General features: G+C 43.9%; 1 protein-coding gene across 1 annotated transcript in view; it reads left to right on the top strand.

The window, feature by feature from the left end:
* Positions 1–1012: 1012 nt before the first annotated feature.
* GPRIN3 (GPRIN family member 3) overlaps positions 1013–21031 on the top strand; it is a 255935-nt gene continuing 235916 nt past the window's right edge. The window contains exon 1 of the mRNA XM_077476552.1: positions 1013–1264. The gene's annotated coding sequence lies outside the window, so the exon portion shown is untranslated. The remainder of the gene's footprint in view (positions 1265–21031) is intronic.

Genomic DNA, 21031 nt, shown 5'->3' with positions numbered 1-21031 from the left:
CTGCCTCCCTATAGCAGTAAAACTGCTAATGGTTAACTCCCTATCATACAAACCAAAGTTAACCCAACACAAGCGCACATACGAAATGATCTTCTAGATCCCTTGTTCACACTGTCTCCCATACAGACCAACATAAGAACACATAAATAATATTTAAAAAATAAATAAATTAATTCCAGATCTCTTGTTCTTGCTGTCATACAGGTCAACACAGGCTCAACACAAGAACACATAAAAAATAAATAAAAATAAATTCTAGATCCCTTGTTCACACTGTCTCCCATACAGACCAACGTGGGCTCAACACAAGAACACAAAAATAACATTTAAAAATAAAATAAATTCTAGATCCCTTGTTCTTGCTGTTATAGAGATCAACGCGGGCTCAACACAAGAACACATAAAAAATAAATAAAAATAAAATAAATTCTAGATCCCTTGTTCACACTGTCATACAGATCAATGCAGGCTCAACACAAGAACACATAAAAAATAAATAAAAATAAAATAAAATTTTAGATCCATTGTTCACACTGTCATACAGATCAACGTGGGCTCAACACAAGAGCACATAAAAAAATAAATAAAGATAAAATAAATTCTAGATCCCTTGTTCACACTGTCATACAGATCAATGCGGGCTCAACACAAGAACACATAAAAAATAAATAAATCAATAAAATTATTTCTAGATCCCTTGTTCACATTGTCATACAGATCAAAGCGGGCTCAACACAAGAACACATAAAAATTAATAAAAATAAAATAAATTCTAGATCCTTTGTTCACACTGCCATGCAGATCAACACAAGAACACATAAAGAAATAAATCTACAGTGTAAAGTATTTCTGGGGCTCTCCTATGATAGCACATTGTAGTGACACTTTGCACAGTGTGACTTGTACTATCAGAGTGCTGATCCAGCCATCACACAGCAGCCTCAGGAGACAGATGAAGCGATGGCTCCGCCCACTCCGAGTGACAGGCAGCATCACGGGGGGCGTGGCATGAGCCCGATCGCTTCCCTGTGTACATCTGCTGTGCTCACTCCTGCCCAGGGAGAGACGCTTCTAAAAAAGCACAAGATACTAAGAGGGCATCCGGGTAATCGCCAGCCCTCCCTACTGCCATCCATGGAAGGGAAGCCTCAGCTAGGATCTCATCAGTGACACCTCCTTTACCTTTTGGATTATCCTATACAGTAGGAAGATGATGAATTTCTCTACAAGGTCAATGCCAGCTTCCCTGTGCCCAGGATCCAGGGTAAGAGACAAGCTTTGATAATGATGTGATAGGCAGTGCCCCCAGCACCCGTCACCCACAGCTGCTTGTTGATGACAATGGGGGATTATTGTATAGTAATGATGTCCTTAGCTGTGGATCTATCACTATGCAGGTATTGTTCTTATGGTATGGTGTGCTGGGTGTGAAGGGATCCTGGTACTAGTAGTGTGCACACAGGTGATCATGGCATGATGGGCATTGTTCTTGTGCAGAATTGTCTGCAGTGTGAATGTGCCTGGGAATGCTAATGTCTAGTGACAGGAGGGGTCCATGTACACTGGGAGTTGTATAGAGTGATCAGCACACAGACAGGTTGTGCTGCTGCATAGAACATCCTCCCCCCTGCACTGTAGGAGAAGACATGGCTCTCATTAGTGCTCTCCTATGGCCCAGATGCTGTAAGGGAGCCAGCATACCATGCCTCTCTGCATTGCCAGGTAACATCAATTCTCCATGGAAGGCTATGTGCAGGTTGTCTGCCTTGGGATGTAGCCGGCTCTGCGGGATCGCCTGCTGTGAAGGATTTCTGCCCATCCGAAATACTTTCATTCAGTAAAGGAATTGAACGTTCTCCTAAATTGCGCTAATTGGAGGGTGGTGGAAAAAAAAAGAAAAGAAAAAAGTTTACTTTGTATTCCTGCATCTGATTTCCATCCTGTGAATGTACTGTGCGCTAACGATCTCTGCTTCTATCGCTCCGCTTTTCAGAACTCAAATGCCTGATCAATAGATTTTAGGCTTATTCAACATCAGAAGGTTTCTTGTTTGGAAAAAAAAAATGACAGCCTAGATTTGCGGCGCTAATGCGGTGCAGGAAAGCACGCGATCGTAGCATGTTCACCGCATTCCAATCGCGCTGCCCCTGCGATCCGCTTCAGATGTCAATACAAAGTTAAAGCGGAGTTCCACCTGGTGGCGTCGCTAGGGGGTGGCTTTTGGGGCTATAGCCCAGAGTCTCTGCAGGGGTCCCCAAGGGGAGGGGAGGCTCTCTGGGGACCTGATGTAAGTGGGGGGCTCTCCGGGGACTCTGATGTAAGTGGGGGGCTCTCCGGGGACCCTGATGTAAGTGGAGGGCTCTCCAGGGACCCTGATGTAAGTGGGGGGCACTCCGGGGACCCTGATGTAAGTGGGGGGCTCTCCAGGGATCCTGATATAAGTGGGGCGCTCTCCGTGGACCCTGATGTAAGTGGGGGGCACTCCGGGGACCCTGATGTAAGTGGGGGGCTCTCCGGGGACCCTGATGTAAGTGGGGTGCTCTCTGGGAACCCTGATGTAAGTGGAGGGCTCTCTGCTGACCCTGATGTAAGTGGGGGGCACTCCGGGGACCCTGATGTAAATGGGGGGCTCTCCAGGGACCCTGATGTAAGTGGGGGGGCACTCCGGGGACCCTGATGTAAGTGGGGGGCTCTCCGGGGACCCTGATGTAAGTGGGGTGCTCTCTGGGGACCCTGATGTAAGTAGAGGGCTCTCTGCGGACCCTGATGTAAGTGGGGGGCACTCCGGGGACCCTGATGTAAATGGGGGGCTCTCCAGGGACCCTGATGTAAGTGGGGAGCTCCCTGGGGACCCTGATGTAAGTGGGGGGCTCTCCAGGGACCTTGATGTAAGTGGGGGCTCTCTGGGGATATATACACACTCACACACACGTGCGTAAATTACTGTATATACATGTGTATGCCCACCCGAGCGTATGACTTTCTTTACTATGTTGCTATGGGCTCTAGCCCCAGATCTTTTGTAGACCTAGCAACGCCCCTGGTTCCACCCAAAAGTAGAAGTAGCATCTGCCTCCTCTGGTGCCACATTTGGCACCTTTTGAGGCAGTGGGTACCAGTTTTTGCCAAGTACCTGCCCCCACTTCTGAGAGACCTCATAGTAAGGTTGGATAAAGACACCAGTCCAGTGAGTGTGGGTGTGTGTCTACAAGTATTCCTTTCCCTGTACATTGTGTCTCATTAAGATGCTCATCTATTATATTATTATTTAAGGTACCCATATAGTGCCATCAATTTTACACACATACATTGCACAATCACATTGGTCCCTACCCTTAAGGAGCTTACAATCCAAGGTCCCTAACTCACATTCATATACCAGGGCCAATTTTGGTCAGAAGCCAATTAACCTACTGGCATGTCTTTGGATTGTGTAAGGAAACTGGAGTACCCGGAGGAAACCCACACAGGCACAGGGAGAATGTGCAAACTCCAGGCAGGTAGTGTTGTGGTTGGGATTTGAACCAGCGACACTTTTTACTGCTAGGTGAGAGTGCTAACCACTACACCACTGTGCTGCTGTTGCAGCAACCAAATCACTCTGAAGTTCGGCCCTCCTCCTCCTTCCCCTGCCACCGGTCCATTCAGAAAGGGCAGCGTACTTTGTGCATGCAAAGTAGGGAACCGGCTGTGAAGTCGAAAAGGCTTCACTGCCAGGTTCCCTTACAACGAATGGCAGCGGTAGCACCCAAGAGCCAATGGAAACATCAGCTGCTGTGCTGGCATTGCTGGACTCCAGGACAGGTAAGTGTCCTAATATTAAAAGTCAGAAGCTACAGTATGTCTAGCTGCTGACTTACATTTTTTAGCTGGGCTGGGGGTGGAACTCATTTTAAAGTGTTTGTAAACCCTCAAGGTTTTTCACCCTAATGCATTCTATGTATGTAAGGTAAAAAACCTTCTGTGCTGCAGCTCCTCCCCAGATCCCCCTTTTTCTTACCTGAGCCCAGCCCAATCCAATCCAGCGGTGTGCATGAGTGCAGCAGCTCCAGCCGCTGTCTCTCTCCTCATTGGGCAGATTGATAGCAGCAGGAGCTATTGGCTCCCGCTACTGTCAATCAAATCCAGTGACATGAAAGGGGGCCGTGTCCTGCTGTCTGTGTCAAAGGACGCAACAGCGGGACTCAGGAGCGAGCCTGCAAGGGTGCCCCCCCAGGCAAAGCAGCTTTCCATGGGGGGCACCCGATGAAGTGGAGGAGCCAGGAGCACCGGCGGGGGGACCCCAGAAGAAGAGGATCGAGGCTGCTCTGTGCAAAACAACTGCACAGAGCAGCTAAGTAAGGCATTTGTTTACCGCCCATTTAATGGCACCTCCAGTGCGTGGATCACATGGTACAAAACAGCAATGCGATCCGGTTGCAGTGTGGCTCCAAAAAAGGTGTATGCCCGCTTTTGGTGCAATGCGGTGCGATTTGAGCCCTTTCAGTTTCAGTTCCTGTGCAATTCACATGCGGATCAAAGTATGAACCAAGGCTTATATTCAGAGTGACCATCCAAAGAGATCTTTACAGGTAGATGGCTAAAATAAGGATCTGATTATCTAAAAAAAGTCTGTGTATGTATGCGTGTATATATATAATCTGTATCCTTGTTAAAGAAGAACTCAAGGAAACCTAAAAATTCACCCTTGCAGTGGGACTGTGTGTGCGCTGGAAGGGTTAACTGCTTGCTAAGGTCTAGAGTCTAGACCAGTGATGGCGAACCTTGGCACTCCAGATGTTTTGGAACTACATTTCCCATGATGTTCATGCACTCTGCAGTGCAGATGAGCATCATGGGAAATGTAGTTCCAAAACATCTGGAGTGCCAAGGTTCGCCATCACTGGTCTAGACTCTAGACCAGGGTGCTCAACCTGTAGCCCTCCAGCTGTTGATAAAACTATAAGTTACCTTTAGAAGTCATGCTTGTACCTGTAAACCTTGCAATGCCTCATGGGACTTGTAGTTCCGCAACAGCTGGAGGGCCACAAGGTTGAGCACCCATGCGAGGATGTAAAAGCAGTCATATTTACCTGACATTCCTCTGTCCTGGTCAGAAGACACTCATCCATTCTTCAGCGGTGGACTATTCCTCTGCATCACCACTTTTAATGCAGGGCTATGGACCCTGCATTGGTTTTGATAATGTCAGAAATACCATCGCCATACTGCGGAAACCTAAAAATTCCCACTTGCTGGGGACTTAGTAATGCACGTTTACTTGCCTGATCCTCGTCTCCTGCAGGCTCCTCCATGCTGCTAGACTGGTCCCTGCAGCTTCTTCTCCCTGGCATTCTGACAGTCTAATGTCCTCTGATGGCATCAAGACCAATGCAGGGACCATAGCCCCGCATTGGGTGTGAGGACAACAAGGGACAGTCCACTGCTGGGAATAGAGGACCATGTAAGTAAAACGCTCTTACCCCTAGACTATACAAGCAGTTAAATCTTTTATTATGTCAGTGCTCACCTTCATGCTTGATTCTTTCTTGCAGTGACACAAAGGGGCTGATTTACAAAGGGTTTGCGCCATAAGTTGCGGCGCACGCCGATGCGCAACGGGCGTTTTCGTACTCACAAAGCATTTGTCCCTGTAACACAGCGCAATTCCCCATTTATTATTAGCATGCCGGCGCACGGGAGGCGGCGATCGGTGCGCCGCTATAGACATGGCGCACGCATTCTTCAACTCAGAATTAAAAGAAACTGGAAGTGCCAATATTATGGGGGGTGATGTGAGGAAGTATAGTTATAACTGTCCAAGTAACAAATATGCCCAAAATAGAACGGAAAAGTAACTTTCTCTGAGCAAGCTTGCTATGCCTGCAAATACAGTTGGAGCTGCGCAAGGTCAATTTATGCACTGCACATGCGCAAGCGGCATTTGCACCCATTCAAGTGCTTTGGTTCACTGCGCCGGCAAAATCTTAGTAAATGTCAAGCCGCGCAGATTCATTTGCATAAGATGAACAGGTGCACCTCTCAACTTCTATGGGTTTTTTTAAGGCTATTTGCACACAGGTCATGTTAGCATTATTAAAAAAAAAATGAAGAAAAAAAAATGTGTGGGGGTCCCCCGAAATTCCATACCAGGCCCTTCAGGTCTGGTATGAATAATAAGGGGAACCCCGCACCCAAAAAAAAAATGTCGCGGGGGTCCCCCTCAAAATCCATAACAGGCCCTTCAGGTTTGGCATGGATTTTAAGGGGGACCCCGCGCCAAAAAAAAAAAAAATGGGCTCAAAATCCATACCAGACCCTTATCCGAGCATGCAACCTGGCAGGCCGCAGGAAAAGAGGGGGGGATGAGAGAGCCCCCCCCCTCCTGAACCGTACCAGGCCACATGCCATCAAAATTGGGAGGGTGCTTTGGGGTCCCCTCAAAGCACCTTGTCCCCATGTTGATGACAAGGGCCTCATCCCCACAACCCTAGCCGGTGGTTGTGGGGGTCTGCGGGCAGGGGCTTATCGGAATCTGGAAGCCCCCTTTGACAAGGGGACCCCCAGATCTGGCCTCCCCCCTGTGGGAAGAGACGCCATGGAGGAAGATGCCGGACGAGAACAGAAGAGAGCAAGAAGCAGAGGATCCAAGGAAGAATAAGATGGAGGAAGAAACCGAAGGATGATGGAAAGAAGAAGGAAGAAGATGAAAGAAGAAGACTTTAATAAAGGAATTGTAAAAAACTGTCTCTTGTCATTTTTAACACTTTTGTCACTTTTTTGGTGAAATGGTAGGGGTACTTTTGTACCCCCTTACCATTTCACACGGGGAGGGAGACCGGGATCTGGGGGTCCCCTTGTTAAAGGGGGCTTCCAGATTCCGATAAGCCCCCCGCCCGCAGACCTCCACAATCACCGGCTAGGGTTGTGGGGATGAGGCCCTTGTCCTCATCAACATGGGGACAAGGTGCTTTGGGGGGGACCCTAAAGCATCCTCCCAATGTTGAGGGCATGTGGCCTGGTACGGTTCAGGAGGGGGGTGCTCTCTCGCCCCCCCTTTTCCTCCGGCCTACCACAGGTTGCGTTCTCGAATAAGGGTCTGGCATGGATTTTGAGGGGGACCCCCACGCCATTTTTTTTTTGGCACGGGGTTCCCCTTAAAATCCATGCCAGACCTGAAGGGCCTGGAATGGATTTTGAGGGGGACCCCCACGCCATTTTTTTTTTTTTTACTTCTATACAGAAGTAGTTTTGCAAGTATCCGCTGAAGTCGTGTGCAGGTCACCGGAGGCAGTCGCGCTGCAAGTAGTGCTGCCTCAGAGTGAACCGGCTCCAAAACATATTTTTTCTGCCAGTAAATACCTTGTACAGCCCACTTCCTGTTTATTGTCTGGTAAAAAGCCTAGCCTCACTCTTGTGAGAGTTTGCCAAGAAGGGAGGAGTCATAAGAGGGCCAATGAGTGCTGCAGAGCTGAAGGTGTGTGTCTGCGTGAATCCAGGAAGTGAACAGGCAGCAGCTTCAGTTGCCCACAGTTAAAATGGTTGCAGCCAGACTTAGTGGAGGGAGATTTCTGCAGCATATTTGGCAAGTACAGAATCACAGTATATATAAAATAATATGCAAAGTGGTTGGAGGGAAGCTTCAGAATGGCAAAGATGTTTTTTTAATACAGATTATATGAGCAGACTGCAGTTCCTCTTGAGGAGCTCAAATGGTTAAACCCTCAAAGTGCAATGCAATATATAACATATATATGCAATACATACTAGGATATAGGCATACATATAGGATTTGCCATGTTTTCTCTTTACTCTTTGCATTCTGTCTGCATACTGTCACATGTCTGCATTCTGCCTTAAAAGTTTTCTCTCTTTATTCCTGTCTTGAGGGTGGCTCTGCTGCCTTGCAGGGTCCCATAAAGCCACCCTCACCTGTATGCTTTAGCCTGTGAGGTGGCACACATGTGCTTTGTTATCCTGGTTCTAGGGATAAGGTCAGTCCAGTGACCGTAATATGATGTGACTAATGGCACATTCACACTGATGTGGTTTTCCCGCACTTCGTGTGCATGCAGGAACTTTGGTGCGCTTTCATAAAAAGCACCAAAACCACCCAATGCAATAGAAGTCTATGGCAAAGTGCAGGCAACCCGTACAAAACCCGCAGATACAGATTGCTGCACACGTGGTGCAGGAAAACCGCACTGCGTCAGTGTGAAAGGGGCCTAAAGTGTTGTTTTATAAAATGGGAGGAGGGACCTTATCCAGTTCCCGAACGCCCCATTGCAGATAAATACCGCTACAGGGTGGCCCTCCTGAGCAGGATCATGTAAATATAAGTAATCTATTGGTGCTGGGCAGTGGATGTCCGCTGGCACCTGCTGATCATTGGTAAAACACACAGAATGGAGCTCTGCCTATGTAAACAAGGCAGATCTCTGTTCTGACAGGGGGGAAGAGATGGATTTTGTGCCTCTGCAAAGTAAAAGCTCCTAGCAGCTGCACACACGTCCCAAAAACACAGGTGTCATTAGTACAGTGACAGTGCATATTGTTAGCACTGATCACTGTATTAGTGTTACTGGTCCCCAAAACGTGTCTGAAGTATCAGTTAGTGTCAGATTGTCCACTTTTATATCACATTCCCGCTATTGCCTTGTACACACGGTCGGACATTCCGACCACAAATTCTGTTGGATTTTTTCCGACAGATTTTGGCCCGAAACTTGCGTTGCATACACACGGTTGGACAAAGTTGTCGGAAAATCCGATCATTCAGAACAAGGTGACGTAAATCATGTACGATGGGACTATAAAGAGGCCAGTAGCCAATAGCTTTCGTCTTAATTTATTCTGAGCATGCATGGCACTTTGTCCATCGGAATTCTCTACACACGATCGGAAAAAGTCTGATCGGATCCGTCCGAAATTCCGATGGAAAAAGTCCGATAGAGCCCACACATGATCAGATTTTGAGACAACATAAACCAATCTGACTTTTTCCGTCGGAATTTCCGACCGTATGTATGGGGCATATGAGTTGCTAATCTTTGCCATTACTTGTATAAAATATAAATAAATAATAACTCGATAAATATATTCCATAGTTTGTAGACTCTATAATGTTCAATATACGCTTAATTCAATTTTTTTTTCTTTTTAACCAAAAACTTACTAGTGGAATACACATTGGCCTAAATTTATGAAGAAATTTGATTTAAAAATTTTTTTTTATTAGTTTTGTTTTATAGCAGAAAGTAAAAAAAAAAAAAAATATATATATATATATATATATATATATATATATATATATATATATATATATATATATATATATATATATATATATATTTTAATTGTTGGTCTTTTCTTTTTGTTTATAGGGCAAAAAATAAAAATAAAACACTGTGGTGAGAAAATACCACCAAAAGAAAGCTGTATTTATGGGAAAAAAATGATATCCATTTTTTTTTGGGTACAGCGTCGCATGACTGCGCAATTGTCAGTTAAAATTACACAGTGCCGTATCACACAAAATGGCCTGGTCATGGGGGGGGTAAATCTTCCGGAGGTCGAGTAGTTATGCAGAGCTGATGTGGGGAGGCCTGTGATGGGGATGCATACGAGTTGCGTTATCAGTGGGATGAGGGACCGTTGATGCGATCGGTCATTTGACCTCTACAGTGCACGTTTCCTGTCCTCCCTGGCCAAAACAGATGCATCTGGAGGTAGTGCCATCCAAAAGTATAAGATTGAGGATATAATAAAAATACTTGATGCAGTAGGTTGCCTCCGTGTAGGAGAATACTTTAAAAAAAGAGGAATTTAGCGCTAGTAGCAGTCACTATAATTGAAAGGAGTCAGTTAAAGAGTATGGAATAAGTAATATAAAATATCTAATAAGTAGTCTGAGCTGCATGTCTGACCTCTTCCATTTCTTATTGGCTTCTAATCTGAGAAACTCATCTGAGCGATCTTGGAGTGATTTTTCTTTTCCCGGCAAAGAAGACATTTCTGAAAATACGCAATTTGAACCCATAACACTTCATACATGGTTGTGATAGATAAACAGCACATCTGGGTGAAAAAAATCCAAAATCAAAGAGGCAGGACATTTTTTTTTTCTTCCTGCAAGGTAAAGTCATAATGTGCTAGTATGCATCGCATACTAGCACATTATGTGAAACTTATCTTAAAACAAAGCTATTCCAGTTCCGCAATGTCAGCGCTGCAGCCACTTCCATTTTCACCGATCTCGCTTCCGGGTTCACGGGCTCTGGCTCTGTGATTGGCCGGGGCATGCGCGGAAGCCGGCGTTCACGACACAGTGCCCTGCAAGGAATGGCTACCGTGGCCGTTCCTTCAGAGCGCATGTGCCTGTGATGTCACTGGCTGTATGTAATATAAATATCTCCTAAACGGCGCATGTTTAGGAGATATTTACACTACCTATAGGTAAGTCTTATTATAGGCTTACCTATAGGTAAATGTTAGCAGAGCATGTTTACTTCCTCTTTAAAGAGGAAGTAAACCCTGGTGAGTTTTACTTCCTCTTTATTTCCCTGCAAAGGTAAAGCATAATGAGCTACTATGCGTCGCACAGTAGCTCATTATGTGTCACTTACCTGACACTGAAGCCCGTGATGTCTCCACTAGCAGGGAGCGTCCATCTTCGCCGCTCTTCCTTCTAGGGTCACGGACTCAGGCTCTGTGACTAGCCGGAGTCATGCGACGTCACTCCCGCGCATGCGCATCGGGAGCCGTCAGTCACAGCATGACCCCTATTAGAAAGGGCACGATGTGCCCTTTCTAAAGTGTGCATGCGCCGTAGTCATCAGCACTCGGGTCTTTCGTACATATCTCCTAAACCATGGAGTTTTAGGAGATATTTCGAGCACCTAGGCTTACCTGTACAGGCAGTCCCCGAGTTACGAACAGGTTAGGGACTGCCTGTTTGTTCTTAAGTCAGATTTGTTCATAATTCGGATGCGCATGTGCAAAACTGCGTTTTCCTCTGTTTTCCAACATCGTTTTCTGCTGTTTTATGATGTTTTCCGCTGTTTTCCGACATGCCCGCCAGCACCATCTGCCGTTCGTAAGTAGGAGTTGTTTGTAAGTCGGAGGTTCTTAACTCGGAGACCTCCTGTAGGTAAAAGTGGTTGTACAGGGTGTACAACCACTTTAACTACTTCCCGCAAACCGCCGTCATTGTACGTCGGCACTTTGACATAGAGGGGGCGGTCCACTTTCGCCGCAAGATCTTTTTTTACCCCCCCGCGGTGCTCTGGTCATCTCTGCCACTTACCGGAGCCGCCGATATCGGTGGAGATGATCCGATCTCCTCAGTAGCATGGAGCCTAGTGAGAGAAAGATGGCCCCCACTCGGCTACATTGGATGGCGGAAGCAAGGTCAAACATCACTTCCATCCAATGGTCTTAAAGGGGAAATTCTTTTTTTTGGATAAAAAAAAAGACATTTATTTATTTTATTGCATTTAAGTGTAAATGTAAGATTTGCAGATCGCACAATAAAGAGGTCCTGTCATGCTTTTTTTCTATTACAAGGGATATTTACATTCCTTGTAATAGGAATAAAAGTGACACTATTTTTTTTTAAAGGACAGTGTAAAAATAAAAAGGAAAATTAATAATAATAATAATAAAAAAAAAATATTTAAAGAGCCCCGTCCCGCTGAGCTCGAGCGCAGAAGTGAACACACTGATTGAAATGAAGCTAATCCCTACTGAACCGGTCGAATCAGTGTATGGCCAGCTATACCCTCTGAAATTGATAAAGGCTTCATTCACACCTGGGCGTTCCAAAAAATATGGCAAAACAATTATTTCTTAATGACACCCTAATCGCGGTCCCATTAAACGCGCTGCAATCATGGCAAATTGCAACACGTGACACTGTCACCCAAAAGAAGCTCTTGCTCCTTTTTGAGCGACAAGCTTTGCGTGTTGCTATTTTGCTGCAATTTATCATGCAGCAAAATCGCACCACAACTGGGTTACCATTAAGAAGTAATGGCATCGCAAACGCGTCCCACGTTTTGCCACAGTTCTGGAAATAGCCCGATTCTGCCTGCGATTCCGAAACGCCCAGGTGTGAATGGAGCCTAAGGGAGAGGGGTAGATGAGAGGAAGTTGGTTTCATATGTGAAGGTCAAGGTTTACTTTAGGGCCCTTTCACACTGGTGCATATTTGATGTGATTTTGTGCAGCTGAAGGGCCCTTTCACATTGATGCACTTTTGATGCGTTCCCATTGACTTACAAAGAAAGGTCCATTTTTTGGTGTGGAAAAACTGCACCAAAGATGCAGCAAGCAAGACTTTTCAAAGGATTTAATGGGAAATTGTTTTCATGCGCTTTTGTCATACTGGAAGAGTGTGGGAAAAGAGCACCAGTGTGAAAGGGGCCATAATTGCGTTAATTGTGTGCCCCAGGGTGGATAAAAATCACGGATTTTTTTTTTTTATCAGATTTTTTATAAATCAGATTTATTTTAATCAAATTCTTTTGGAGTAAAAATCTAAAGATAGGTTTCTATTCAAGATACATTAATAATTCAATTTATTCAGCATGAAATGGAGCTTAGTTATGTAGCAATGGGCTGCATATTCTACAATATTTACATGTTTGGTAAACTCGTTCAATGAATCCAAGCTCTGCAAGCTGAGATAACATTCACTGGCAATGTTAATGCTGTAATTAAATAAAATAATTTCTCCAACTATGTGTGATTAACCTATTAACCTAAAATCAGTTCTGATTTCGCTGTTCTACTAACCTGACAGCTTATTATTCTAAATAGGAAACCTTAATTTTCTTTTCAAATATTAACGATTCTGGCTACCAGCAAGAATAAGACCTTTTAAAGAGCACCTGTCATTTCAGATCCATCATGGCAGCGCCTGTTAGCGGGCATCCACTCATCTGCAGCTGCCACCGCCTCCCTCACCTTGTTGGGTCACTGCCGCGTCACCAGCTGTCCTATTAAAGTGAATGGGATTGTCTGTGAGTCAACAGCGGTCAGAGGAGGAACCATTGTGGGACAGAGATGACAGTTGCTCTTTAAAAATTATTATTAAAATTGAGTTGAATTAAACCAAGCCTTTTTACTTGTGATTTAAATCAACTTTATTTAAATCAACTTGATTTAAATCAAATCCACCCTGTATGCGCCCATTAATTAAATGGTCCCCTATACAAGGACTATATTCCCAACACTTAGACCCCCTTCAGACATCACACTGTGGGAGCTCATTTGCTTCAATGGATTCAGACCCCAGACGCATATAGGGCTTCAAAATCATATATGAGGGGGTGCTGATAAGTATTGAGCCTTACCCATAAAAAATTGAGCTAGGAAGCTGTAACTGCCACACTATTCTACATATTCCCCCAGGAAGTCAATGCACTTGCGACATCTGTCCTGCAGCTTCTTAAAGGAGTTGTAAAGGCAGGTTTTTTATCCTAATGCATTCTATGCATTAAGATAAAAAAAAACTTCTGTGTGTAGCAGCCTCCCCAGCATCTCCTAATTACTTACCTGAGCCCCATCTCACTCCAGCGATGTCCATGAATGTCTAAGCCGTCTGGGACATTCCTGCTGATTGGCTGAGACACAGCGGCGGCACCATTGGCTCCCGCGGCTGTCAATCAAAGTCAGTCAGCCAATCAGGGGAGAGAGGGGGACGGGGCCGGGTCAGGGCTCCATGTCTAAATGGACACACGGAGCTGTGACTCGGCTCAGGTGCCCCCATAGGAAGCTGCTGACTGTGGGGGCACTCGATAGGAAGGAGGGGCCAGGAGCAGCAAAGAGGGACCCGAGAAGAGGAGGATCCAGGCTGCTCTGTGCAAAACCAACTGCACAGAGGAGGCAAGTATAACATGTTTGTTATTTAAAAAAGAAAAAAAAAAGAGACTTTACAATCACTTTAATGCCGTGTACACACGGCCGGACTTTGACAGCAAAGGTCCAATGGAACGAATCCATCAGACAATTCAACTGTGTGTGGGCTTCATCGGACCTTTGCTGTCGAAAAATCAGATGGACTTTAGATTTAGAACATGTTTCAAATCTTTCCGACGGACTCGAATCCGGTCGAAAAATCCATTCGTCTGTATGCTAGTCTGACGGACGAAAACCGACTCTAGGGCAGCTATTGGCTACTGGCTATGAACTTCCTTATTCTAGTGCGTTCGTACATCATCACGTTAGAATCTGTTGGACTTTGGTGTGATTGTGTGTGGCCAAGTCCGTTCATTCGGAAAGTCTGTCGGAACTCCGCTGAAATGTCCATGGAGAAGACCAGTGGACCTAGTCTCCCGGAAAGTCCGGTCGTGTGTACACGGCATAAGTCCCTGCAAATATAATTCTTCCGATTGCTGGTGTAACCACTCATTTGCAGCACTAGTTGCATCCAGAAAACAATCCCAAATCGTTGTCCCTTTAGGTATATTTTGAGCTTGGGGAACAGATCATAGTCAGAAGGAGCCAGGTTGGGCAAAAAGGGTGGATGGGGCATCAAGAAAGCTTAAGGAGGTCAGTTTTTCCATTGTTTCATCTGCAGTGTGTGACAAGGTGTTGTCCTCTTTTGTTCGGTTGTCCAAGGTTTTGGGATCCATTTTGCTGCAAGCTTTCTCCTTTCCAAGTCGTTGTGTATAATGGCACCAAGTCTCTCACATGATGTATTTCCAGATATGTAGCAATACTTTTGGCTGATATTCGGCGGTCCTCCATGATCATTTCATGGGTGGCTTTCATATTTGCAGGTACAGAGACAGAAACGGGCCTTCCACTGTGTTTCTCACTTTCAACACCGAAATGGCCAGTTTTAAAATTGGCAACCCAACATTTAACTGTTGCATATGAAGGGCCACTGTCACCCAAAGTTTGTGACATTTGATCATGGATCTGCTTCGCACCTTTCCCTTGGAGAAGCAGGAACTTGATTATGGTCCTATGCTCTTCCACATTGAATTTTTCTGGAGGGGCTGACATGTTCACTATGGACCTGAAAAAGAAAGATAAGGTAAAATCATAGGTATCACTACTCTTTAGTTCTAGATGAAGAAGGAACAAATTGGCACCACATCCAAATATTGATTAGACAAAACATAGAGAATTTGGGGGACTTTAAAAGGTGCAAGTAAACATTAAAAAACATAAAAATCTTTAAATATTTCTTGTACATCGTTAAAATTAATTTAGTAAAATCAATGGGTTTCAACAAACGCATATATCACATTTCATGTAACAATTGATGCTTCCACTCGACATGTTTCACCAAATTTGTTACACAGCTTCTTCAGGAGTATATGCATCAATCTAAAAAGCAGTAGGAAATTCATAAGAAATTTGTACATATTCAAACTCTTTTTACAAAACAATACATACATAATTATTTAATTATTTTATACAAAATTCAATTATAAACAAAGTATTTCAATTTGCTGCATCCAGCAGAACATTGGTTAATTCATGATCATTATATATAGTTATTTTTGCATACCTATAATTATTTGACAATAATTGATACCCATACAGTAAAAATCTGGACAGCTACTGTATGGGTATCAATTATCATAATATTATAATATATATAATGATCATGAATTAGATTTTTACTGTATGGTATCAATTATCAACAAATAATTACAGGTATGCAAAAATAAATATATATAATGATCATGAATTAGCCAATGTTCTGCTGGATGCAACACATTGAAATGCTTTGTTCATAATTGAATTTTGTATAAAATAATAAAATAATTATGTATGTAATGTTTTGTAAAAAGTGTTTGATTATGTAAAATCAGTACAAATTTCTTATGAATTTTCTACTGCTTTTTAGATTGATGCATATATTCCTGAAGAAGCTGTGTAACAAATGTAGTGAAACATGTCTAGTGGAAGCATCAATTGTTATATGAAATGTGATATATGTGTTTGTTGAAACCCATTGTTTTCACTAAATGAATTTTAATGATGTACAATAAATATTCAAATATTTTTAAACATATTTTGTGTTTACTTGCACCTTTTTAAAGTCCCACTGGACAGTACACCCTGCAATTTACATCTCCCTAGCTCAATTTTTTCTGGTTAAGGCTCAATACTTATCAACACCCCGTGGTATTCATTTCCACAATGTATTTCAGTTATTTTTAGCCTACTCCTATTAAAGTGGCTGTAAACCATGGGTGCTCAACCTGTGGCCCTCCAGATGTTGCGGAACTACAAATCCCATCATGCCCTTGTCTTTGAGAGTTATGTTTGTATCTGTCAGCCTTGCAATGCCTAATGGGACTTGTAGTTCCGCAACAGCTGGAGAGCCCTAGGTTGAGCATGCCTGTTGTAAACCCTTAAGCCCCTTTCAAACTTGTACGACTTGTCCTATGACTTGGGACTGCAAAGTCGTATGACAAGTCGTTCCCCATGACTTCCAATGACTACCAGTCCCTGCACTACTTTGGTCCAACTGTGATTGTACTTAAGCCCATTGAATATCACTGAAGTTGGATCCATGCCGGATCACCGTCTTAACTGATCCGACTTTGGCATGCGACTTGTGCTCTGATGATCTTCAAGTGGAACTCCACGCAAAATGTAAAAAAAACTGGCATGGGTTCCCCCTCCAAGAGCATACCAGGCCCTTCGGTCTGGTGTGGATTTTAAGGGGAAATCCCACGCTGAAAAAACTGCGTGGGGTCTCCCCCAAAATCCATACGAGACCCTTATCCGAGCACACAGCCCGGCAGGTCAGGAAAGGGGGGTGGGGACGAGCAAGCCCTCAACTTGGGGGGTGGGTGCTTTGGAGCAGTGGGGCCCTGTGCGCCCCACCCCAAAGCACCCTATGTTGATGAGGACAAGGACCTCTTCCTTACAACCCTGGTCATTGGTTGTTGGGGTCTGTGAGCGGGGAGCTTATTGGAATCTAAAAGCCCCCTTTACCAAGGGGGCCCCCAGATTCCTAGCCCCTCACCCTATGTGAATGAGTATGGAGTACATTGTACCCCTACCCATTCACCTAAAAAAAGTATCGCTTTTCGAGCGTTCGCTCGTCCCCACCTCCTTTCCTGGCCTGCCAGGCTGTGTGCTCGGATAAGGGTCTGGTATGGATTTTAGGGGGGACTGGCACCAATGTAAAAGGCAGAAAAATGCCTGTAATCTGCCCCAAAAAAGCTCACGTTCTTTTTTGAGCTTAGGGCATTTTTCAGGCGTTTTGCTTCAGGTGACAAAACGCTCAGATGTGAACAGGTGCCATTGAAATGAATGGGATTTTGCTTGTTGGGTGTTTTTCAGACGTTTTTTCAGGCGTTTTACGAGCATTTTATGAGCTGAAAATGCTTAGGTGTGAATGCAGCCTAACATATACCCAGTGAAGTGACAGGCCCCAGGTGATACACAGAGACAAATCCTCCTACACCCATATACAGTATACCTGTACCCAGGGGCAGACTGACAACTCATGGGGCCCCTGGGCAATAGGAGATTATGGGGCCCCCAGGCAATCAGAGATTATGGGGCCACACAGTATACAATCACACACAGTATACAATCACACACAGTATACAATCACACAGTATACACAGACATGTTTCTATTGGCTGAGAAGGTACTGGAGAGGTGGGGCAGCTATAATCTCAGGATTTTTAGACCAAAAGGATGTCGGTAAGGGACATTTCAGAGACAGATGTAAAAAAAAACACACATTTTTACATACTGTCCCTGGTTTTACTGAGGTTGGCAACCCTGATGGGGCCCCCTAGTGGCATGGGGCCCTTGGGCAGTGCCCGAGTGGCCGAATGGTCAGTCCGCCCCTGCCTGTACCCATTTACTACATCAATTCAAAGTGCAGAATTTACAAATACATCTCTGCATAGTAGCTCATTATGTCTTTGTCCTGCAGGGTGTTTTATTTTTATTTTTTATTTTTTAGAGAGGGTTTGCTTCCTCTTTAATAGCTGGTCCGATTCACATGTTATGCAAATTGGATACGGTTAAAAATGCATCGAACCGAGCCTCATGCAGCCTTCACATTTAAGAATTAGCTGCATTATAGCAAATGTTTGGCCACTTTAATAAAATGTTTATTGAAATATTATGTACCTTTTGGCTGACGCTGCCTATGTAATAAATGTAAAAACAAAAAGACTATGCATGCTGCTTCATAGTGATGATATATGATTATAATACTGATACATGTCCATTCGAAGAACATCAGGGCCAATTCAGCAAGCTATTTTAGCTTCCCTCGGTAATCACACGACTGGCAGATTATTTGGTTGATATTTTAAAATGGGATGGACAGGTGAGGTGAACTATGAAACATTCATTTATCCCCAATTAACTCCTGTGAGAACTGATCTCCACCCACGCCCTGCAGCTTTGCTATGCGCCAATGTTTTGCAATGAGACTAATTATGGTATCCTCTGAAATCACACCCATATAGCTTATGGACATATATTGTAAATGGTTTTTATTACGATCTTTTTCTTTCAGTGTTATTTGATTTTAAAGTCTTAACTCCAGGCACAATCATTTCACTGTATATTTGTTTTTATAGTATGAACGCCTTTTTTCTTAGTTGTCCCGGATAGGATAGTTCCCATTGTACAGCCGGCTCGTTGTAGAGATCACTGCTGCAGCTCAGCTGGCTATGCAATGTACACATTTACTCAGTGGGTGGCCCTGTCAGTCACCTCACGCGCGAGATCCCACGATTGAAAACTCGAAGGAGCCAGCTGGAAAATTGCTGGGCCGAACTGTGGCTGCATCCAGTCAGATTTCTTCATCTGTGCTGTTAGCGTGAAAGGAGGACCCTGATAGGTCTATATCAGTATGGCCCAGCTAGTGTTGTGTCTTCGCTCCCCCCTCCACTTAGTCGCCTCCTCGCCTCACCTCGCCTCGCCATTTTCCAAAATGCTGCCAGTGGAGTTGCCCTTTGTGAATGGCTGAGTGGAGAGGGGGGAGGGGGAGGAGATACAACACCAAAAGAGCCTTACAGAACTGCAACAGTGATATCCACAGCGAGGCAGTGGTACAATGGGAGATGTATTGCCCAAGACAAAGCGGGCATATCGCCCCCTCACCGCCTGGTTCAAATATGTAAAGACTACACCACTGGGCTGCAATCACGTAGAATGCAATGCTGCGGCATGTGTACAACCCCATCTGGCTGCCGTTACAGCTTAAAGGGGCGTTCCGGCCGCCTTTTTGTTTTTTTTTTTAAAGTCAGCAGCTACAAACACTGTAGCTGCTGACTTTTAATAAGGACACTTACCTGTCCAGCGAGCCCACGATGTCGGCCACCCGAGGCCATTCCGTCCATCGGATCGGCTGCCGGAGCCTCCATCTTAACGAAGGGAAACAGGCAGTGGAGCCTTGCGGCTTCACTGCCTGTTTCCTACTGCGCATGCACGAGTCACGCGGTGCTTTGTGAATGGCCCCATTGTTTTCTGGGACACACACATGTCCCAGAAGGTAACGGTGCTGCTCGCTGAAGAGGAGGAAGCGTTGCGGAATAGGAAGAGGCAGATTAGGAAGACTGCCTAGCAACAGCGTTTTTTTATTTTATTTTTTACATTTATTTTTTTATATTAATGATATCTTTTATTTTAGGGTGGCCCTCCACTTTAAACGCTTGCCTTCCACCCCATAGCAGATAATTTGCAGCGGAAGGCAATGTGCGGTTGCCAGACACTTGATGTCCTCCAGCACCCGCTGATCGCCCGCAATACACAGAGAAGAGAACTGAGATATTCCTATGTAAACAAGGCATAGCTCAGTTCTGACAGGGGGGAAGGAGTGAATTCTGTGTTTCTGCAAAGCAGTGACTGGAATCCATACTTCCCCTAGTAAAAGCAGCACACAGTTAACACACAAACATTGGCTAGGCACACAGTTAACCCTTTGATCACCCTAGATGTTAACCCCTTTCCAGCCAGTGTCGTTAGTACAGTGAAAGTGCATATTTTTAGCACTCATCACTGTATTAGTGTTCCTGCAAAGTATCAAAAGTGTCAGAATGTCTATCGCAGTCACGCTAATCGCCGCCATTACTAGTATAAAAAAAAAGTTTCATAAATATATTCTATAGCTTGCATATGCTTTAACGTTCGCTTTTCCCAAAAACATGTAGCAGAATACATATTGGCCTAAATTTATGAAGAACGTTTTTTCTTTTATTGGATATGTTTTATAGCAGAAAGTAAAAAATAGAGTTTTTTTTACTTATGATTTATTTTCAAGTTACATCAGTTCATCTGTGTTGTTATTTAGCGCTATAATCTCCCAGCAGTAATACTGCATTCATCAAAATCATGTCATTCAAGGTAGTCATGCTCATGATTATTACATAATGTCTTTACTGTTTAAAAATTGATCTTTGTGAACATTGCGCTTATATTCCGTGAATATCTCTACTTTTTGCTTTCTCTGTTTACTTCTATAAAAAAAAATTATTTGAAAAAAAATAAAAATATATATCTATATATAGATTTATTTTTATTTTTTTATGTAGCAGAATACATATCGGCCTAAATTAACCACTTCAGCCCCAGAAGAAAGAATTACCCCCTTAATGACCAGGCTATTTTTTTGCGATACGGCACTGCGTCGTTTTAACTGACAATTGCGCTATAAACAAAAAAAAAAAGCGACAATTTTGCAAAAAAAAAAAAACATTTTTTACTTTTTGGTATAATAATAAATATCTAGAAAATATCTAAAAAATGTTTAAAAAAAATAATTTCTTCATCAGTTTAGGCCAATGTGTATTCTTCTACATATTTTTGGTAAAAAAAATTGCAATAAGCATATATTGATTGGTTTGCGCAAAAGTTTTAGGGGATATTTTTATGGCATTTTTCTTACTATTTTTTTCTTACTAGTAATGGCGGTGATCTGTGATTTTTAGCGGGACTGCAACATTGCGGCAGACAGATCGGACACCTTTGACACTTTTTTGGGACCAGTGACATTTATACACAGATCAGTGCTATAAAAAATGTACTGATTACTGTATAAATTACACTG

This window comes from Lithobates pipiens, unplaced genomic scaffold (genome assembly GCF_037356315.1).
Source record: "Lithobates pipiens isolate NorthernLeopardFrog02 unplaced genomic scaffold, aLitPip1_a1.2 Scaffold_13, whole genome shotgun sequence".
Classification (NCBI taxonomy): domain Eukaryota; kingdom Metazoa; phylum Chordata; class Amphibia; order Anura; family Ranidae; genus Lithobates; species Lithobates pipiens.
Note: the sequence above shows the minus strand (reverse complement) of the source record. Positions and strands in the feature narration are given on the sequence as shown.